The sequence below is a fragment of the Triticum dicoccoides genome, chromosome 1B (assembly GCF_002162155.2).
Source record: "Triticum dicoccoides isolate Atlit2015 ecotype Zavitan chromosome 1B, WEW_v2.0, whole genome shotgun sequence".
NCBI lineage: Eukaryota > Viridiplantae > Streptophyta > Magnoliopsida > Poales > Poaceae > Triticum > Triticum dicoccoides.
Window position 1 is genome coordinate 53,865,532 of NC_041381.1, and position 23,266 is coordinate 53,888,797.

Consider the following 23,266-nt stretch of genomic DNA (forward strand, 5'->3'; position numbering starts at 1 on the left):
CAGTTGCAAGTGTTTTTCCAGGAGTTATGTGTAAGTAATGTTATTCATGGCAATTACTTTGCTTTGTCCCATACATTCTACCTCCATGATGGTTATAATACAGAAAATTTTCACATTTTTCTCTATAAAGAAGAACCGATTTGGAAACATAGGATGGGGTAACATGTGCTAATACCTCTACTATCTTCAAGAATACTTGGTGGCAGTATCAAAATTACCTGAAGAAAACGTACTTAAGTGGCAAAAGAAACTCATCAAATTCCCTTATGTTCTCCCGAGACACATTTACTGGACAATGACTGGAAATGCCTTGTTCTATACTGGTCCCGAACCAAGAATGTGGTAAGGTCTATGAGCTCATTTTTTATTTTGAAGTACTATATGTCTGCGTCTTACTGTACTCTGTACATGTAGAACAAGTGCTTAAACCTGAAGAACAATTGTTCTCATTTAAGATTCCATTGCTATCGTGCATACTGCTTTGCTCTTGTATCATTGTGTTTACTCATACAAACTTATTTTTAAACTGAAGGATCCAATTGAAACTCCAATGGCACAACAGGTATGTTTACGCATGTTTCCTTAACTGGTGTGCTCTTATAAATATCTCTGTTGATTTCAATTTCAATTGTGTATACAGTTGACTTCTCATATCATGCACATTACTCGCATCACAACAGAGCTAATAGTGTTGTTGTACATGTAGACCTGTGGTACCCATCTGAAATCTTGTTGTGCCGTGTAGTTTCCCACGCTTTGTATTCTTTCAGTGTTGCTTTGTCTTGAACTGATATGATTTGAACTGTGTCTCTATTTTTATTTGGCAAGACAATGCATTGACCATAGGACATAGATATATGTTTGTTTGATGCTTTTATTATGTACTACTTGGCAATAGAAGACTTGGTACTTTAATCTTGTCCACCTTACTAATGAACTGGTTCACCGAAATGAGTTTCATATACTAGTACATGCTAAACCTATTATGTGTCTGCTTGTTTCTTCTTTTAGAATGCTGACAGAATATTGGGGAAGAGTTCCTTATTAAGCAATGGTAAAGGAAGTAATGCAGATAAGCTTCAGGATAGTGAGACATCCTTGTTGGTCTCCAACAAAGCTGATAAAACAGCAAAGGAAAACTATCTTGAAGACAGTGAGACAACCCTAAAGTCCTGTCTTGGTTTAGTGTTCGAGTTACTGGCCACTACCGCTGACACAAGCTATTCAAACTCACTGTCTGAATCAGTTCGGTTTCTTTAGTCTAAACTACAAGCTGAAAGACATCGATCAGCGGTGTTGCGACAAGAAGCCAAAGGACTGCGGAAGTCCCTGGAGCATTCATATGCATACTTTCTGGTGCAACAGCAAGCGTTGGAGGATTTTAGCGCCAAACAGGACAAAACTAATAAGCTTGCTAAGCTTATTGCTAGCATGGTGGATTCCCAGGATAACGTTTCTTCAGCTCTTCTGAAGTTGTTTCAGTTATGGACTTGTTTTGCTGCCGCATTTATTTGCACTACTGGGCAATTTAGACGGCCAGTGTATGTAATATGCTGCTTTGTTCCCTATATTTCCACTTGTGGCGAACTTTGATGCCTAGTGGATGTAATATGTGTAATAGCCATAATAGCCTAGCATTAGTTGCTTGCTTATTTATTTCCTTATTGTCTTGTTTAGTTGTTTTCTTGTAGTCATTGTAGTTCTTTTTCCGCATTTTTCTGGTGACCTATTTTTATAACTAGGCCACAATAACCATGGCAACACATGGACTGTTGTAACCATGGTCCTGCTACCTTTTGTAGTGACCATAGCCCTCCATGGGTTGTACGATCCATGGGACTTCTATGAGCCGGATGATAAATGGGCCTTCTATGGGCCGTAGGATCCATGGGCCTTCTATGGGCCGTAGGATCCATGGGCCTTCTACGGGTCGTCTAATCTATGGGCCCTGTACGGGTTGTATCATCATTTTGCCAAACATGGGTTGTACTATTCATGGACCAATAATGGTCCACAAAATGCGTTGTAAACAGGCTCGAGTGGAAATCGTACGTTTTATGGCCAGACCATAATAGGTCGTTAATAGGCCGTATTTGATGATGCTATGAAAACGGTCCAACAGATTAACGGGCCACAAACGGGCTGACTATAACCACGGGTTGAATTTAGCCCACAAGCAGAAAAGGCCATTAACGGGCCGTAAGTAACCAAATGCTGGAAACGAGCCCAAGAATAAATTGGCCCTGAGAAGGCCGAAAGGTAACACGGGCTGGAAACGGCCCAATGGAATAATGGGTCGTTAATGGGTATGAAGCGATACACTGTTCATTACGGGCCGGTTTCAAAACGGGTCGTTAATGGACCAAGAGATACAAAGGGACTCGTATGGGACGAGAGACGTCATGGGCCATACATGGGCCAGAAGTTACAATGGGCTGGAATCATATTGGACGGCCTAGATGAGCAACTGGGCCAAATTCTGGTAGGCCGTAACGGGCTGCGAGTTTGTCGGTGTACTAAAGTAGGGGATCTCCTTTGTACCCCTTACTTGTGCACGAGCAGTCAGAGCCACGCCAACGACCACACTTAGCAGGGCAGAGGGAGGAGACAAAGCGGCAAGACGGTCAAAGCAATGCCAAGAACAGAAGCACAAAGACCAAGAGGGCGAGGGGGCTCCGTCGGTAAGACCCTTGCCGGGGCAGCCTCCATAGCCCCGACAAAAACCTTGTCAGGGCAACTTGCCCAACGCCAGTAGAGCGCGCCAACCTTGAGACCGAGGTTTCCAAACACCATCAACCACGTTGGCACCAGGGCTCGGGAGGCATCCCTGTGGTGGCATGCAGTTCTTTGTGAAGACAAGGATCAGAAGATGACGATCCTTGGCAAGATCCTTGCCAAGGGAATCCACGAGACATCCAGCAAGATCCTTGCCGGGGACGACCATGGTGCCAAGGCAAGACCCTTGCCAAGGCCCGACAAGGCCCTTGCCGAGGACATCCGCGGGGCCACAGCCAGGCCCACACCCATCAAGGTTCCACCGCTGTTCCTATGCAGCTGCTAGCCCACCAGCCAGGTAGGTGCCTGCGTGTCAACGGCAGGTCTCTAGGCCAACTCAGTGAGCGCCTCCATGCAGGCATGCAGATCTTCGTGAAGACCCTACCACCGTGACAACTTAGCAGCCTGCAAGCCTAAATGGCACACACCGCTGGCCTGGACGCATGTCGGAACAAGATGGAGCAGCGACGGACGGGATGGGCCTAGTTTCCATCCCCGATAAAGCAAGGGGACACCTTAGGGGCGCATTAAATGTGTTATGTCCCGTAATGGCTAGCGATAAGCTCAGCCACTGTACACCTTTCCACCCCCTGTGTGCTACTGTGGCGATCCCCTTGACTATAAAAGGAGGCTCGAGGCAAACTAGAGAGGGATTCAGACCCTTGGACAAGTTATGCATCGTAGCTGGCTCAAGAACTCCAAGAACAATCAAATAGACACCAAAGCAGGACTAGGGTATTATGCATTCTCACGGCCCGAACCTGGGTAAATGATCTGCGTGCTTCTTGACTGATGATCCCGCTGTTCTCACAACCTCGTGCCTGCTGAACTGTAGTAGGGATTCCTGTGATCCCATAGGCGTCGATTCCCACCGACATCTTCGGCGCACCAGGTAGGGGGCGCAATTGGGAGAATCCAGTCCAGTAGTCGGGTCGCCAGTTCTTCCTCGCCATGGCCTCCAGGGAAGAAGGCGACCGGGCGAGCATCGTCGGCGGACACGGCGAACGCTCGTGTAGTGACAGGAAAGATAAGTCACGCAAAACTCTGAGCAATTCCTTTTTATATAAGGTTTATTTCTCCTCCGAGATCTTTCCCTCTGTATGAGAAACCAACACGCAGTGGGGCCCTTCGATTATTGGCTACGCCCTTGGTCTGTTTCTAGTCCACTTAACAGATCGAGCAGCCGCGTCGAGAACGGCAGGGTGGCCTTCCGCTATTGGCAACTCTCTCGTTCTGTCTCGAGTCCACTCGATGGTTTGAGCGGCCACGCTAAGAACTGCAAGGTTGTTCTCCCGGAAGCAAGCACACCCTACCGGCCGCTAAAGAATCCGTCCTTCAAAGCACTGTGGTTTGGGTTTACGCGCCGGCAGGCCTACCCAATTAACGTAGGGTGGACATACAGAGGGAGATTAAACAGGGAAATAACATGCACCATTTGAAAGTAATGCAGAGTTATATTACATCAATTTTTGTTGCGGTTCTAACTAAAGATAAAAATCGTCTTGGTCATGAACCTGCAGCAGCGACGAGAAATGGGGTGCCTAATCCCGGCGATGTCCCTCTACCATCTGGATTCTGCCAACGCGGCTGATGATGGGCTCGATGCGCTCCTCGAGTGTCGTGAGGCCTGCATCCTCCAGCAAGCTATCCAACGCGGCATCGAAGTCGAGGTTGGGGTTCTAGTATGCCAGCTTGGTGAGGACCTTGGTCATGGCACCCCGGCAAAGCATCCGGGTCTCATTGGCCAGGGATCTCGCCTAGTTAGAGCGAAATCGCTCCAGGGCTTCAAGAATGCCCACAAAGAACAGTGTCAGCCTAGCGTTGGGGGTCACATTCGGCTCTGGGGTGTACCTCACGTCCGGCATCCCCATGTCAGCCAGCTTCTTCGTGACCCTGCCGGCGACGTTGGCGAGGCGGCTGATCCTGAGGTTTTCGCCCTTCACGTAATCCTCATGATTGGCGGCGTCACTCTTCCGCAGCTGCTTCTTCTCTGCCAGACGCTTGGTCAGGATTCCCTCCCGGGCCTTGACCTTTGAAAGCGTCCCCTCAAGGCCCTCCATCTTAAGCTTCAGGTCCTTGATGGTATCATTGGCCGTGGAGAGCTGCTCAGCCCTGTAGAGGACCGCGGCCTGCGCCTCGACCAGAGCACCGTTGAGCGTGTCCTTCTCCTTCGCCAATGTCAGGGCCTGCTCCTTCGACTTGTCCCGCTCTGCCTCCAGCTCCTTCACCTTGCCGGCCTGGACCTGGGCCTGGGCATTGAGTGCCTTCTCATGCCTCTGCTCCAGCTCCTGGGTCCGCTGCGCGACAAGCTTCTCCACCTCCTCGTCCTTGCCACGGAGTGTTGCGGCAAGCTTCTCCTCACGGGCGGCAAGGTCCTCCTCCTTGGAGTTCAGCGCGGCCTCGTGCTGGTGTAGGATGGCCTCGTCCTTGTCGGCCTGCGCCCTCGCCGTCTCCTGGGCCTTCTCAATGTCGGCCTGCTTGAAGATGAGCTCTTGCTTGCACTCGGCCAGCTGATCCTGGGCAACCCTTAGCTCCTCGTGGGCCTGGCGAAATCAGGCCTGCGCCTCGGCGACGCGCTCCTCGAGATCCGCCTCCGCCTTGTCCACCATCGCCACCCTGGACTTCGCCTTGTCCAGACGGGCACGGTGGAGTGCCTGAAGCTTGTTGAAGGTGGCGCTCATGGCATGAAGGAGCCGCTCTTCTTGGGAACTACCGCCACCGGCATGCGGCTCGTCAACAACCTCAAGTCTGGCGGCGGCGAGCACCTCTTCATCAAACACCTCCCCCTTGGTGGGTGCCCTGGTGCCTGCCGTCCCTGCGAGGTGCACGAATAGGTCGTCGCCCACCTTTAAGTACCTGCCCGAGCCGGAGGCAGCGAAGGAGGAGGGTTGATCATTGATCGCCGCCTCCTCGGCAATGGCCTTGCCGGCCTCCCCAGCAGGCCCCTTGTCGGCCTCCTCGGCAGCGTCCTTGCCGGTCTCCCCGACCGGTTTCTTGGCGGCATCCTCGGTAGCATCCTGGGTGGCTTCCTCAGCGGCGACCTTGTCGGCCTCTGCCTCTGCATCCTTGGCAACCTCCTCGATGATGGTGTTGATGTTCTCCTGGCCAGCCGGGGGAGCACCCAGATGCCAAAAAGGAGGATGAGGCAGAGCCAAACCCCAGGAACAAGAAGAACAAACAAGCACGGACAAAAGGCAAATAAACTCACCTGTGTCGGGCTGGGAAGAAGTGGCCCCTTCCCACTAACATCCAGTGCTGGGACAGGGACGCCATCGCCCAAGTTTGCCTCCTCCTCCTCCGTGTGCATGGGCTCGGTGCTCGGCGCCCTTGCCGGGGACGCTCCTTGGGGCGGCGTGGTTGATGGGGGCGGCGTGTTGGGGGTGGCCCTCGGTGGCTCCTCCTGCTGCCGCCCTTCTCCTGCAACCACGGCAAGGTCAATGCCAAAAGAATCGTACCCCAGCACGCGTTGATGAGGAGTGGGTGGTGAACGCACGTTGGGGGCTGAGACGGGGGCTGCACCGAGGGCTGCTGTCCGGGCTGCTCTCCACCACCAGCGGTGCATTCGAGGTGCCCGCCGGGGGCTGGCTGCCTGTCAAGGCCTTGGCTTTCTTCGCCACCCGCTGGTTCAGCGTCTCCGTGTCCCTACAAAGAGAAAAACAAATCAACAAAAGCGGCATGGTTCGGGAGAGCGAGAATGATGGGGGGCAAAATACTTACTCGTCCTCCATCTCCTCTTCTGTCGCCTTCCTCTTCCTCCTTGGCTGAAGGATGAAAAGTCGAAGGCAACCTCCATGTCGGCGTCTGCGGGAGGAGGGGAAGGCGATGGAGTCCGGTATCGCTTGTATGAAGAAGAGGCGGGCGTCTTCTTCTTCGCCACCACGGCCTTCTTCTTCGCTGTCACGGCCCTCGTTTCGTGCACGGCCTCCCCCTGGACCCCATGCCGCTGCTCGGCCCTGCCGGACCGGACTGGCTCGCCAGAGCTGGCCCGCCGCAGGACACGCCTTTTCTCCGTGCGCGGGGGATCATCAGCTTCGGCCTCTTCCTCGGCCGACTCCTCGACCACATCTTCAGCAGGGTGGACCTCGGTGCTGGCTCCGCTGGCCTCCCCGGCAGCCTTCACCCACTCGGCGAGCTCCTTCTTCTCTACAGCCGCGGCGGCCTTGTTCTCCATGCCGCTGGCGTTGCTGGCTGCCCTGGCAAGCTCCATCTCCGCCACCCTGGCGGCAATGTAGTTTAGCTCCTCCTGGGTGGTGTCCTGGATGAGCAGCGGCTCGTCATGATCGAGAACTTCGACCAGGTCGGGTCAAGGCCGTGCATGTTGAAGGCCGGCATCATGTCAAGGATGTCGGACTGGCGGGAGTTGTTGCTCAGCGGGACCACTCCCGCCGGCAGCCCGAACAAGGGCCCCTTGACGGTCTTGCCGGACTTCACGGTCTTGCCGGTCCTCTCCACCCTACCATTAGTGAACAAATCAAGTTGAAAGAGCCTCTGGCAGAAATAGGCAAGCCCCATCACTGTGAAGTTGTGCTTCAGGCCAGGGCGGAGCCTAATGATGTCAGCCGCGTTCCTGAAATCGCAGGCCGGCCTCCCCTTGTTGTGCAGCGGGGCGATTCGGCGGTGGATGAAATCCGCCCCAATCATCTCAAGGGTGAGGCCGGCCTCGGTAAGGTGATGAATCCTAGTGGTGGCGATCAAAAGCTTTTTGTCGTCGGCGTCGAGGTTGCTCCAGTCCGTGCCACGAGTCGGCGGCTCCTGGCGAACGCCCAGGCAGAACTCCGGTGGGTTCTCCTCCGCAATCCAGCACCATCGGCCCCACCAATCCTCCCACCTCTCCTTCTGGGCACCCTCCGGGTACGCTCCTAGAGAGGGCGCCCCCAGGTTGTATGCGAGGGGAGAAGTAGTGGCGGAAGAGCGCTGTGCTGGGAAGCACCCCAGCGAAGCCCTCATGGAGGTGGGTAGAGAACGCCAGGCACGCCACAGCGTTCGGTGTGAGATACAAAAGATGGAAGCCGAAGGTGCGCATGACGTCGTTGAAGAAATCAGAGAAAGGAGGGCAGAGCCCGCAAGAGAAGAAGTCAATGAAAAATGGGTACCGTTTTGGGCTGGCCTTGCCGCAATTGGCAAGGATGACGCATGTGGCAGGGTGCCCCATCGTCTATGTCCCCGACAAAGGCCTGAAGAAGTCCTTGAGGAGAAAGACATCGACTGATGACGGGGAGAAGTAGGTGAACTGCACCCGCCGTGCCACCGCTCGCTCTCGGGCACCTCCTTCTCCTTTGCCTCTTTGGCTGCTCCCTTGCCCTTGCTGGGTTTAGGCACCATGGCGGCTGGAAGAGAACGAGGGGTCGAGAACAATGGAAGGCGCGGTGGCGGCAGGCAAAGGCAAGAGCTTGAGGAGGAAGAAGGACGGGATGGCGGTTCCAAGACTGGGGAGAGCGCACAGGGTAAATGAGCATCGCACCTGCGGTTATTCCTTTTTATGGGTAAGGCGCGGGCCGCCTCTTTACCATTTACTATGATGTGATGCATGTGTGCACCGACCGCCCCACGCATGACCCCCACGTCCCACATGACCCCCACGTCGCGCATTCAACGTGAGTCGTGGGGACGCGCAGCGGACAGAAGAAGTTACCACAGTAAAATCAGGCATGCCTGCCCATGCACCATTCTGGGCCTAGCCCAACAATGCGTCGCGCTTATGTGTGGCCCAGGCCCAGGGGCTCCTATCGGTGTACTAAAGTAGGGGCTCTCCTTTGTACCTCTTACTTGTGCACGGGCAGTCAGAGCCGCGCCCAGGACCACACTTACCAGGGCAGAGGGAGGAGCCAAAGCCGCAAGACGGTCAAAGCAATGCCAAGACCGGAAGCACAAAGACCAAGAGGGTGAGGTGGGCTCCCCGGCAAGACCCTTGCTGGGGTAGCCTCCGCAGCCCCGACAAAAACCTTGGCGGGCCAACTTGCCAAACGCCAGCAGAGCGCGCCACCCTTGAGCCCGAGGTTTCCAAACACCATCAACCACGTTGGCACTAGGGCTCGGGAGGCACCTCTGTGGTGGCATGCAGATCTTTGTGAAGACAAGCATCAAAAGATGATGATCCTTGGCAAGATCCTTGCCAAGGGAATCCACAAGATCTCCGGCAAGATCCTTGCCGGGGACGACCATGGAGCCACGGCAAGACCCTTGCCGGGGCCCCGGCAAGGCCCTTGCCGAGGACATCCGCAGGGCCACAGCCAGGCCCACACCCATCAAGGTTTCACCACCGTTCCTATGCAGCTGCCAGCCCACCAGCCAAGCAGGCGCCTGCGTGTCGACGCCAAGTCTCCAGGCCAACTCAGCGAGCGCCTACATGCACTACAGGAAACAGGAGATTTGCTATCAGTACTGGACTTTGCGTCAGCATTTCGTCGGGACAGATGGCAAAGACAAATTTTGCCAACAGGTGCTGACGGCAAAGAATGACTAATGGCAAAGACTAATTCGTCATTTGTAAAAAAATGACAAACGGCGAAGTATCTTTGCCGTCTGTGTTTTTTATTTATAGACGGCAAAGAGCTCCTTTTGTCGTCTGTGGAAAAAAACACAAACGGCATAGTCTTTGCCGTCTACTCTTTTTTTTACAGACGGCAAAGTGAGTACTTTTCCGTCTGTAAACAAAAACGCAGACGGCAAAGAGAAAGCACAGCTCGCGGATCGATCCCAGGGATCAATGACTTGGCAGCAGCATCCACCGTAGATGCATAGCCCACGCCCACCACTCTCCCTCTCCTGTCCCTTCACGTTGTCGGGCCCCACCTAACTACCCGGAGCCCATCAACCTTATCCACCGGATTCCACGCCCACGACCTGTCTCTCGCATCTTTCTCTTTCTCTCTCGAATACCTCTGCCCCGCATCGCAGTTGACTCCATTGTCGGGCTTCGATCTCGCCGGCCGCCGCCCACGTCCCTGCCCCTTTCTTCTCCCTTCCCGCTCGCGCCACCGGCCGCCGCTGCTTGGTTCGCCAGCCTCCTCCGCCGCTCAGGCCGCCGGCCGTCGCGGCCGCCCGGGCCACCTGTCGCTGCTCGCGTGTGGCACCCCGGCTCAGAGAAACCGGAACGCCTCGTATTCTAGCCCAGAGATCAAGGAGAAGTCTTCTAGAATACGGCAGTGCTTATCATAGAACAAACCAGCTTTCTATTATTACACGAATATGATACAAGGTCTCCGATATTACAATGAATAACATCGGTACGGCGACACTACGCCATCCTCAGTTGCTCTATGCAAGCAGCAGAAAAACTTGAAGCAGCGGAATAACTCTAGCAGCGGAACAACAACGACAGTGGTGAACTCCACTCCGCAGGGACTCTGGCTGGAACGCTTATCCTAGCTCGCACGAACAGAAACCACGACAAGCAAGCAATCAAATCTGGCATGACCTGCAAACTGGCATGACACGCCAGGTCAGTACATTGAATGTAATTGCAAGCTCACAATAATCCAGAAGCATTCAAGACAAACAATAGCATGGCAATTACAGGTTAAACAGGAATTATCATGATATCATCAGAACAACATGGCATGACCAACATAAACATGATACAGCTATCACAACATGAACATATTAATCCGATAATAATAGCATGCAACATAATGACACCATATGCATCACTTATTCTGCTTGGGTTACCTCGTAACCAACACATGCATCACTTACCAACCTCGGACATCACACGATCATCTAAGGATCAAATCAAGCTTGGTATAAACAATACCATAGCGATCATTAACTGAACACAAGGAGCTTGACCTTTACCCACGATTCTCGTACAACATCACGAATATACAACAACTCGGTATCCTCGATACCATCGTGATCCTTAAGGCGATCACAACCCGACCAACACTTGGCCCGTGACCCTCACGGCGATCACAACCCGACCACTAAATGGCCCGTGATCCTTACAGCGATCACAACCCGACCACTACATGTCCCGTGATCCTTACGGCGATCACTACCAACTTATCTCACTGTTATTAAGCACATTATTCTTATTACTGTTGACTCATGGTGTGACCTACTTTCGACTTGGGCCCTTATCCGCGGACGCGGCTATCGATAGATTAATATACACTCTGTAGAGGTTAGTACACTGTACCCACACTACGGAACCCATGGCCTCACACTCCCATTCGTGTGGACCAACGGCGTTCTGACAAAACCGATCTACTTCCATGACACTCTCCCGGCCACTCCGACTCACTCCTCACTGAGCTAAGTCATGGGTGGCCCCGTGCCTACCTCCAGACACAATGACCACCGTCGTGGCCAACACATAAACGATCCCACACGGGGATCCGCCGGCTATAACAACTACGGGCACACAAGGTTATGCTTGCTTACCGGGCTGGGGTACAACACGCCCATAATCCTTCCCTCATTGAGGCACCGGCGAGAGTCACGACAATAGACCCAGTTAGGACCGTCCCATACCGGTAAGCATGGTTGCACTGGTCAGCATCGATTCAGCGGCACCATGACTCTGAATATGCTGAGCCATGATAAAATAACATGATGCCAACCGTAATACATGAACATGATATCAACATCATCTTGAGGGTATCACATAACTATCCACCATATCAATAGTAAATCATATCCACCGAGCATGGCATACTGACCAGCATGACCATCTCCAACATCAACATGTACTACTAGCAAGCACAAACATAGGAAAATAAATACTAGCAGGTACAACATGATAACAGAGTACAAAACAACATAGCACAAAAGTGAACATGAAAATCTGAACATCACCGGAACAACGATAACCATCTTTTCAACAAGCAAACATTTATTAAATATTCAAGTTGAAAACCATGGCTACTGCATGACTATCATGCAAGTGGGTATTGTGGCTTGCCTCGGGATGAAGAAGGCACCGGGGAGAAGTGCGGTGAAGCCGCGGAAAGATTTGCCGGAAACAGTTCTCTCTCGGAGGGGGCTGAGTAAGGGAAAGGGCATAATGGTCATTTTCACAGTGTAAAACCATAGTGAAAGCATGACCAACAGAAAGGGCTTGACGAGACGAAGAAGTGAGCGTTGGTTTCACCTTATTTGGAGTTATAGATAAAAAGATATGGAAGTTTTTCTGCCAGGGACCCATTTGTAATGAAAATAATTTCAACCAGGGGCCTGAACAGAAAAAGTGAAAGCGCATTCGGGGAAATATGTTTTCACCTTATCCAAAGGAACAGTGGCGTTGTTGACGCGTGCGGGTCCCACGGGTGGGGCACGTCACTTATCCACGCTAGCTCGCGGGGTCAATGGCCAGAGGCCGACAGGTGGGGCCGAGAGGGGCGCGGGACCCACTGGCAGGGGCCAGGCTGGCGTCGTCGTCTTCTTCCTCGCCCTGGACCGACCGAAGCAGAGGATGGGCAGAGGCAGGGGAGGAGCGGCGAGGGGGCCGGCCAGCTCCGGCCATCTCCGGCCAGGGCGAAGCCACCGGCGGGCGCGGCCCGGTGCGGCGCTTCCATCCCCGACCCGAGGGAGGCGCGGGGAGGCTAGGAATAGCGAAGGGCGGCGGTGGTAGGAAGTGACAGAGGCGGCTTAGCGGGGGTGGATTCTGGCGATGAGGGCAACTCCGGCGAGGCTGAGGGCGTGGGGCGGCTCGTGGAGGCATGGGGAAGACGATGGAGGAGTCGGGGAAGCGAGAGGAGGCTCAGAACGGTCGGACGAGCTGGAGGCCAACGACGGAGGCGGCGGCCAAACTGCGGGAGGCGTGGCCAGAGGCACTCCGGCGAGGGGGAAAGGGGGTGGACCGAACCGTGGGAGAGCGGAGAGGCTTGTGGACAGGTTGTAAGGAGAGGAGAGTGGCCAGTCTCGCCGGAACCAAGAAGAAAACGGGGCGGCCATGGCGAACAGAGGCGAACTCCGGCGAGATGCCGATGCTTCGGTGGTCGGGAAGGCTTGGTGAGGGGCTTCGGAGATGCGGGAGAGCCTAGGGGTCCTTTTATAGGCCGAGGAGGAAGGCTCTGGAGCTCACGGACGAGCTCCCGACCGAGCTATAATGGCGGACAGAGGCTGGACGCGACACAGCCATGGCGTTTGCGACGCATTTAAGGCGAACGGCGACTAACCATTGATGCAGGGAGATGCAAGGCATCACGGGGGAGCTACTAGACATGGATGGAGGTCGAGACGACGAGGGAGACGACGGGCCGGGAAGAATCCAGAGCACGCCATTAGCATGACATCAGCGTGATCACCACGCGCACTCGAGAAAACTCCATGTTTTGGCCGGCCAACCATGTTTACTGGATTTACCTAAGTGACCTTAGTAGAAGTGGGGAAACAAATCGTTCCAGGGGCAAAGAAGAGATTTGCACTAAACTCCAAAGTAAATAAGTAAGAACGTGTTTGTAACTTGTTGTGGTTAAACCAGCTAGGTCAATCAGTAACTAGCTTGTCTGGGAGGTTTAACTATCGAAGGACATTCATCCTGGAGGTTTTGAGGGTAAAAGGATCAAGATTTACTACAGTTGCTTCACAACTGCATACTTGGTCCAGAAATGAAGATCAACAAGATGCACTCACATGGAGTGTTCAATTGGGCTAATATTGGGCAAAGCTGAGTCATTTGGTCATATGAAGATGCTCACCAAGTAACATACCATTTGGCAAAGCCAAAATGGTACTTTCTTCACAAACATCTTCTCTGGGCAGAAAGTTGGAATAATTATTGTGGTCAAATGGCTCAATGAAATGATGCCAAAATGGGTGGAGAGATGTTTTATGGTCATAAGAATGATATGGTAATTTATCAGTATTTTTGAAGCAATATAAAATATACTTGCTTCACAACCTGAAAATATTGCTAGAAACAAAGATTGGTTCCTGTGCTCACGTAGATGATTGGATGGAGCTGAAAATGGGTGGAAGGGGTTAATATTAGCACATTAAGGAGTGTGCAAAAGTTCAACTCATTTAGGTATCCCTAGCTAGTACTTCCTTCACAATGCATTCCCTCAGACAGGAACTTTGCAAAATCACTAAGGAAGATTGGCTAGGAAAATAAAGTTGAGCTTTGGCACAGGGTAATTATTTGAACATGAAAAGATGTCCAAAAAGGTTGAGGTCAATTGAGCAAAGGAAAATAACACTTCCTTCACAACCTGCCACATAGGATAGAATAGAAAAGGAATTATTGGGGAATTATTTTTGAATATGGCAATGAAAAGTTTTGCCATATTTAATCAAGATATGACCCAAACAATTTATGAGAATTATTTGGGAATTTTTGGAGTGAGGGAAATATAGGTTGCTTCACAACCTAGGGTAATTTGAGTTATTCCTTTAATAGAAAAGGAATATTCCCAATAAAACTAATATTGGGATTTGGGCTAGGATGGAAAATGGAAAGGTCTAGGGGAGGATTTGGGAATGACAAGCCACTCTGGAAACAAAGAAGAGGGCATCTTCTTCAGTTTCCATACACAAAGCCACGAAAAAGAAAAACTTAGGCCAAAAACCTCGGAAAAACAAAAGGAAAAGAAAGGGCCAAAAATCAGGCTGTCACATCACGCCACTGCCGCTCGAGCCATCGGCAGCCGCCAGCGCCACCGACCGCCATCACTGCTCGAGCCATCAGTCGCCTCCGCCGTTCGGGTGCTCGGGATACCGACCGTCGCTGCCGCCGCTCGGTTCATCGGTCGCCTCTCGCGCCACCGACTGTCGCAGGGAGCATCGATGGAGGAGAAGGGTTGCTGCCGTTCGCCCCCAACTGGTGTAGCACGCCGAGCAGCTCCAGGGCCCGTGCAGCTGCCAACGGGGGCTGCCCTGCTCCTCCTACGAAGAGAAGTACCGCGCCGGCTGCCGACGGGGGCTGCCCCGCGCCTCCTACGAAGAGAAGGACCGCGCCAGATGCGGTCTCGAGCTACCGGCCGCCACCGCTCGCGCCACCGACAGCCCCAGCCAGCGCACCGAACCCTCTTTCTCTTTAAATAAGTTGTAGAAGAATTTTGTAATTCGATCTATAAAGAAATTGTTGGTTTTCAGATCTGTAAGTTTCTTGCGAAAGAATGTTGTAGCAGAATTTTGCTCTAATCCTTCGAGCCCTGTTGATGTTCATGTGTGCAGCGTATTTTTTAAAAAAATTAAAAAAAACTTTGACGTGTGTAAAGTAGTTGGGCTGATGGCAAAGAGCATGTTTAGGCTGACAGCAAAGATGCAGCTTTGCCGTCTGTTATTATTTGTGCAGACGGCAAAATACTGAGAATTTCTGACGGCAAAGCCTTTGTCGTCTGTCTAATAAAAAGCTAACGACAAAGTATTCTTTGCCGACTTGGCTTTGCCGTCTGACTTTGCCGTTTGCATCCTGACGGCAAACTCTTTGCCGTCTGTATTCAGGTCTTTGCCGTGTGTGATTCACAGACGGCAAATTACCTGATTCCTATAGTGGTGGCGGCATACAGATCTTTGTGAAGACCCTACCACCGCGCCAACTCAGTAGCCTGCCAGCCTACATGGCACCGCATGCACCGCTGGCCTGGACGCGTGACGGAACAAGGTGGAGCAGCGACGGACAAGACGGGCCTGGTTTTCGTCCCCGATAAAGCAAGGGGACACCTCAGGGGCGCATTAAATGCATTCTATCCCGTAATGGCTAGCGATAAGCTCAGCCACTGTACACCTTTCCACCTCCTGTGTGCTACTATGGCGATCCCCTTAACTATAAAAGGAGGCCCGAGGCATACTGGAGAGCGATTCGAACCCTTGGACAAGTTACGCATCATAGCTGGCTCAAGAACTCCAAGAACAATCAAATAGACACTAAAGTAGGACTAGGGTATTACGCGTCCTCGTGGCCCAAACCTGGGTAAACGATCTGCATGCTTCTTGACTATTGATCCTGCTCTTCTCACAACCCCGCGCCTGCCGAACCGTAGTAGGGATTCCTGTGATCCCATAGGTGTCGATTCCCACCGACAGAGTTAGAGGGTTGTCAATGGGCTATATGCGAACAGGCCGTTAATAGGCTTTCCATGGGCCGGCCCACTACCTTTTGACCAAGTCAAATGGGCCAGCCTTTTCACCAGACTGGGCCTCTGTTGGGCCATGCCACGTGTCGACAGATCATAGGCGCCTTTGGTCCAATGAGTGGATGACATCTGTCCCAACGGTGAGCCGACACATGGTTCCTCCGGCCAATGAGATATTTACACGTGGAAAATCCCCATTGGTCGTGGATGTTAGCGGGTTATCGGATCCAAAACCGGACCCGATAGCTTAACGGCGACCCGTTATGGTGGACGCCATGTGGCGGTCTCCCTTGACGAAAGCACTTCCATGACGCGTGATTTATCGTCATGGAAGTGGACACTTCCGTGATGATAATTTGGGTAATGTCATGGAACACTTCTACGACATCGCAGGTAGGACTATCTTGATTCTGTCATAAAATCGTCATGGATGTACATGCATGACAGAAAAAGTGACCTATTGTGACAAACGCGTATCATCAAGGAAGTGTATTTTTTTGCAGTGTAACATACATAACCACAAAGCTCTAGATGTAAAATACATTAGCCGCTCATCTCCGAACTTAACTGTCGAAACTGAATTAACTGTCGAAACTGAATTTAACTGTAAAAACTGAATTTTGCTTTCGAAACTAAATTTTACTATCAAAACTGAACGCACTAGTAGCAGAAAAGCAGTAGCAGCAGCAGCAGCGCATGTGAGAGCCAGGGTAGCTGGTCGTGTAGCTGCTTCTCGAGTAGTAGCTGCAGGGGCTCGAGCGAGAGCAGGATCTACTGCTCATGCAGCACTAGCGGATGCAAGAGTAGATCAACAGAGCAAGAAAGAGAAAGAGCGAGAGCACCAGTGCAAGCAAGAGCAAGAGCGAGAGCAGCAGCGCGAGCAAGAGCAAGACCAAGAGCAGACCAGGCAGGGGACCAAGAGCAAGAGCAGAGCAGTAGCATGAGCGAGATCCAAAGAAGCAGCAGCTCCTACTGATGTGGACGACGACCCCGTGGGAGCGACGCCATGGAGGAAGTGGTCGACGACGCCACCATGGATAGAGCCGCGCCATGTCGCTCCGGACCGAGCACCGGCAGCACCGTGAGATTTAATCAAGAAGAAAATGCAGTGATTAGTGTAGAACCTGTTTGGTGGCACCGATTAGGCCTCATCTTCATCTGAGGAATCAGTGATGATTATGCTCTTTTGGTGGTGCAGGCAAAGACGGCGGTGTGGGGATGGAGGTAGCATGAAAGACGAGGGGAACATCGGGGCAGCTCCTTGAAGGTGGAGGATGGGGTGGCTGAACCGGTGGGATGACGAGTTCAACGATGGATCCTCATCCGGTGCGGTGGATAAGGGACATTGAGGTGTTGCTGTGGACGACATCGTCGGGGAAGAGGCTCCGGCTGGGTGGCGGACAGAGAAGGGTGTGGGGCTTCGCGGGTTTTCACGGCCACGGTGTACGAATGGGTGGGCGGATGGGATGGGAGGGGGAACCATGGCTTAGGGATGCGCTTCTCTGAAATGTGGGTAAGTTACGAAAATACCCCCACCGATTTGAGATAGGCGGTTCTTTTGGTTCAGCAGAATCACGGGCATTTCACGTGTCGGGATTTCACAGGAGGTGAGAGTTTTCACGCATGTTGTAATTTTGGGATAGCAAGGCGCGGGTTGAGATGGAGGGAGTTTTCAGAGAACAATGAGACAAAGATATATCTTAAAAAAATTAGGTAACAAGTCCTGGGTTGAAGAGGCGGGAGTTTTGCAGCACGATAGACAGAGATGCTAGCTTAAAAATTTGGCATAAAAAGGCGCGGCTTGAAATTTCGGGAGAACGAGCTTAACGTGTACAAAAACATATAATTAGCACCTCATCACTAGAGAGAGCCATGTCCCATTTTACTATATTACTAGAAATGCATTCAAATACAACAACAATAAAACTAAAAAATCGGGAAAACAAACATAATATGTACAGTACCAAATCAATTTGCACTTCCCTCAATAATAAAAAAATAATTCATGTTGTCTAGCATATGGACTAAATTTGACTACATTTTTCCTATTTGAATGGGATTGTACTCGGGTTAGGTATACAACCATCTAAATATTATCTTCACAACACATGACATGAATATAGGAGTAGTAAATTCCTATATAAATATGAACTACATGTACATACGTTCTCAAATTCAAATATATGTATCCATTTTATGTTGAATTCAAATCATAGTACATGTATTCTCTAGCTAGATGTTCAGAATCTAAACCATGTATGATACTATGTACAATGTGTTTAACACGCGCAACACACACACAAACACCATTTAGACTAGTACGGTACACATGCATTGCACTCATGAGAATTGGCAACCAAATTATAAATAAATCCTACATTATAGCATGTAAGCTTTGAGTCATATATGCACGATGTAGATGTTCTTTAATTCTTGTAGTTCATATCATTCAAAATCAATTAGTTTTTATGAAAAAGCTAATCTATTTTAAGATTCATGGAATTTTGTGTTGTAAAGCATAAAGTAAAAAAACAAATAATGGCAATTCATGTAGAAATTTTTTTGGGTAATTATGATACGGAAGATTCTAGAACAAAGGAGAAGTGCTTGTGTTTTGAGGTTTGTGCATTAAGCTTAAGTTCAACCATGGAGTCTTCTAGATTGTACATGTGGCAAAATCTAGTGCATTGTAGATGATATCCAATGGCAAGTAGTGCTAGGATGAAGGCTCCACACCTTCCCTTTTCATGTAAATCTAATGATAATAAAACCTTGATTTCTTATGCTAATGGTATATATGATTACTGTGATGTGGAACGAATAGAACAATTCGTTGCTTTTAAGGGTGCTTATGAAATTCAATCTTTGTTTGAAAAGTGTGAAAATTATGATGATGATGTTTACAGACCTAAACATTATGCTTAACTTAAATATTGCTATGATAAATATAAATATAATTACGATATTGATGCATTTATTGATAAAGTCTCTGTTGTCTAAGAAGAGATTAATATTTTGTAGGAATCTTTGGAAGAAGAAATAGATGACACTGTGAGCTCATTAGATGAAAAAGATAACGAGGAGAGCAAAGAACAAAAGGAGGAAGAGCAGATTAGCTACCAGAGCCCTTCTAATGAGAGTAACTCTTCAACTCATACATTGTTTAATTTCCCTTCGTGCTTACCGAAGGATGATTGCTATGATGATTTCTATGATCCCTTGGATTCATTTGAAATATCCCTTTTTGACTAACTTGATGCTTGCTATGCTTGTGGCCATGATGCTATTATGAATTATGCTTATGGAGATGAACTTGCTATAGTTCCTTATGTTAAGAATGAAACTGTTGCTATTACACCCAGGCATGATAGTCCTATTATCTTTTTGAATTCTCCCAACTATACTATATTGGAGAAGTTTGCGCTTATTAGGGACTATATTAATGGGTTGCGTTCTACTTGCAGATGATGATTTTGATAAATATAATATGCATGTGCTTTCTGCTCCTACTTGCAATTATTATGAGAGAGGAACTACATCTCCACCTCTCTATGTTTCCAATACGATAAAATTGCAAGAAATTGTTTATACTATGCATTGGCATTTACTTCGTGTGCGTGAATTGTTCTTTCATGACATGCCGATGCATAGGAAGAGAGTTAGAAGAATTTGTTTGTGCATGACATATGTTACATTATGCTCACTACTAAATCACAAATCACTGTTAATTAAAATTGGCTTTGATATACCCTGGGATCCGGGTCGATCCATTACTTGAGCACTATATGCCTAGCTTAATGGCTTTAAAGAAAGCGCCGCCAGGGAGACAACCCGGAAGTTTTAGAGAGCCATTTTTTCTGTTGAGTGAATTTAAAAAGTTTATAAAAAAATATAGAGGGGAACCTAAAAATTTTCAAAAAGAAAAGAGAAAGTGAGAAAGACGAGCATTGTTAAAGTGGGAGCTAGCCTTGAACTTTGTTCATGCCCATGGAAACTTTGTGAACCTTGATTACAGAAACTTTTCAACAAAAATAATTATCCCCTTGTACAAATCCTTTGTACTATAAAATAATGTGCCAAGATTTTTTTCTGATGATTAGATTGTTTGTTTGGTTTCTCGGTGCAAAAACAGAAACTTTGGTTGTAGTGCTTGAATTTTGTTAGTTAAATTTTTGGTCAAAAATGGCACAAAATAAAAAGGGGGCCAATAAACTAGGATGCAGGCAGGTTGATCAATTTTTGCCTGGGTTACTGTTGATGGACTTTGTACTATTTTATGGACATAGTGGATTAGTACTCTCTTTATCTTAGCCTCGTAGGGCTCTCCCAGCGCCTACGCTTGCCTCCCCGCCTCGCCCACCGGATCCCACCATGAAGGATCCCGCCATGAATAGTCCCTTATATCCAGGGATCCCGCGGGCTGCCCTCTCGCCGCGGCCCGCGGCACTGCCGCCTTTGAGAGAAACCCACATGTGTTTCACAGGGGATCCATTGCTCTGGAATCATAGATCGGCGGCGCCGGAGGACATGCCAGGGTTGCATTTCAGGTGGTGGGCAGCAAGGGAAAATCGGATCAAGGAAGCGTCGCATCAATGGGAGACAAGTTCAAAGGAGTTGCGCTTGGCAAAGCACAAGGCGGATGTGCAAGTCGATCTCAGTGGAGAGATGCTGAGGGATGTTAGCATATGGCAGCATCGCATTGATTTCGAGTTACGGCTAATGGCAGACATCATATTCACGGAGTCGACTGCGGAGGAAAGAACGTGCATGCCTACGGAATGACATGAGTAGTCGTTGCAACTGTTCAAATGGGCGGTAGAAGAAGCCAAATCCCGGGACCAGCTATGGCAGCGCCGCTGGGCATGCATCATAGGAAAGGTGAGCTACCCTCCTTCCCCGCCAGCAATGCAGTGAACTACTCGGTTGCTGCTAAAGTGAACCTGCAACGCCATGTCAGTTTGCAACTTTGACAATCACTCCATCTATATGTATTGTATTTCAGTGAAAATACTTGGTCGTTTGGAAAAAGATGGTAATTGATTTATCACTAGTTTTTGAATACTTGGTCGTGACAATCACCCGAAGCCACAACCAGAAGTCTCCATCGCGTAATACTTACGGTCGGTTGCACTAACAGACGGTCGGTCGGACCCGCGTCTCACTGAAGGGACACACATCGGCTGGTCTGACATGTACGACCAGTTACATCACTGACTTGTGCGGCCGCATTTGAGCAGTAGTACTTGAAATTTATGTTCCACTAAACTCATCGGGAGCCATTTCAGGCCTCGAAACAAAACCATCGATTAATCTTTAGCTTGTTCCCATCACATTCCAAAGTAGTACTACCATGCTAAAATTAAGTGCAAACCTTCTCACACCTACTACCTTTGTCCTTGTATATTAGTCCTCTTTGTAATTTGTGCTGAGTTTTTACCAACGATTTAACTGATGAAATGTTAGTGCATGTTAATAAAATTATATCATTTGATTCGTATTTGAACATAATTTTTAATGATATAATTTTTTATGACATGCATGAATATTTTGTTAGTTAAATTTATGGTCAAACTTTGGAATAGATTACAATGGAGACCAATAAACCAGGACAGAGGTAGTAGTACGTATCAAACCTGAACGTGTTCCCACAATGCAGGTTTTAGTACTAGTTCTAGTACTAAATTATAAAAAGGGGAACTACCTACGAAAATTACTCTACCTTCCTCCACATGAGTCTTTCTTGTTCGTCCGTCCTTGCCATGGCCGGTGTGCAGAACTCTAGGTCGAGTACTACTCGTAACAAGGCAGTGGCGACCAAGGTCACAAAAAAAAGAGGGCTCGCCACCTTGCGGAGACCTCAAAAGATCTCTCAAGGGCAAGTGAGGGCTCCTAGGAGCGCCCTAGCCGCCGAGGCGAAGATGCTGAGATGGCGGCTCAGGATTCTTTATCCCTCGACGACATGCTCGATCGGCCCATTAAGCAGAAGGAGTTCATCGATGGATTGGTGGAGCTGCAAAAGGAGAGCCTCGATGACATGCCCACTAAGCTCAATGAGCAGGGGAAGTTGACTGCCGGCTTGGTGATGCTGCTAAAGAAGAGCATTACCTCGGATAAGAAGGCGACCGGCGAAATCCTGCAACTTCAGGAGGACAATGCGAAGCTCCGCCATGACCTCGACCTACTGAAGGAGGAGAACGCCGGCTGGAAGAAGCTGCATGAGAAGAGTAGGTCGTCAGTGAGGATATTGCACGCCCTTCTCATGGAACAGAAGGAGGAGTTGGCGAAGCTCTGCATCTAGCACCCGGCTGCTGTAAAGGTACGTAATGCGGCCGTGGAAGAGATGATGAAGGCTCGCATCGAGAAATCCCGCATCATGGACAGAATGAAGAAGATGGCAGAGGAGATGCGTGAGCAGATTGAGGTCGTGGAGGCGATGAAGAAGCAGTTACGACTCCGCGGCCAGCAACCCTTCATGTAGTAGAGAGCAGCGCCCCAAACTTTGTGTGTGCGTCTTCCTTCTTTTCTGGGGGGATAATCTTCCTTCTTCTTTTGCTCATGTGTTTCTGCTTTTGCTTCGGTTGTTTCGCCGCACGTGTCATGTTCTCTGTGAGGCATGAATAGAACAATGCTAACGATGAGCGGCGCCGTGGGATCGATGACTAGCAAATTAGATCATTTTTATCGCCATGTCGCACTGGGCTGCCGTGTTTCATTCTCCTCCATCGTACTAGTACTCCAATGGAAAAATTGAGTATATCGCATGATTCTTTGCTCCTCCTTAGGTCATCAGCAACATTTATACATGCAGTCAAATCACAAGGCCCCACCTTAGCAATAATGAGCCATCAAATCACAAAGGCCCTCGCCTCTCGTCAAACCGACCAAGCGAGATTGCCCCCCTCTAGCCTTTTAAATGTATACTTTTGTACAGTAGTAGTATCGATGGGCGCCATGGAGCAAAACTAACAAGATGAAATTAAAAAAAGGTGGTACATATAGAGAGCACTCGTTGCAAAATTATGCATATAGTACTATTAGAAAAGCCAGTACGTGATTAGATCCATGTGATGCTTGATAAAAAATGCAATTAGATATCTCAAAAATGCCATCATTCTGTTAGATGCTTGCTCAAAATGCCATTAGACATTGTTATTTTCACGTCAAACCCGTTGACCACATTATATGACAAAAATCAGCCTAGACCCACATGTCGATTCTCTCTATCTCACAATGATAAGTGTGGCCCCGCTTGTCAGGAGTAACCAAGCGAATAATTTTACAGGAAAATAAGAATATTGTTGGGATCAAGTAGGCCCCACACTTTATTGTACTATAGCAAGATAGAGGGAGAGCTGGCATGTTGGTCCATAGGTATTTATGTCATTATAACATGGCAAAAGAGATTTGAGTCACAATAATGGTGTCTAGCACAACACACCCCTCAAATAAAACTACGCACCCTGAAATTTGTT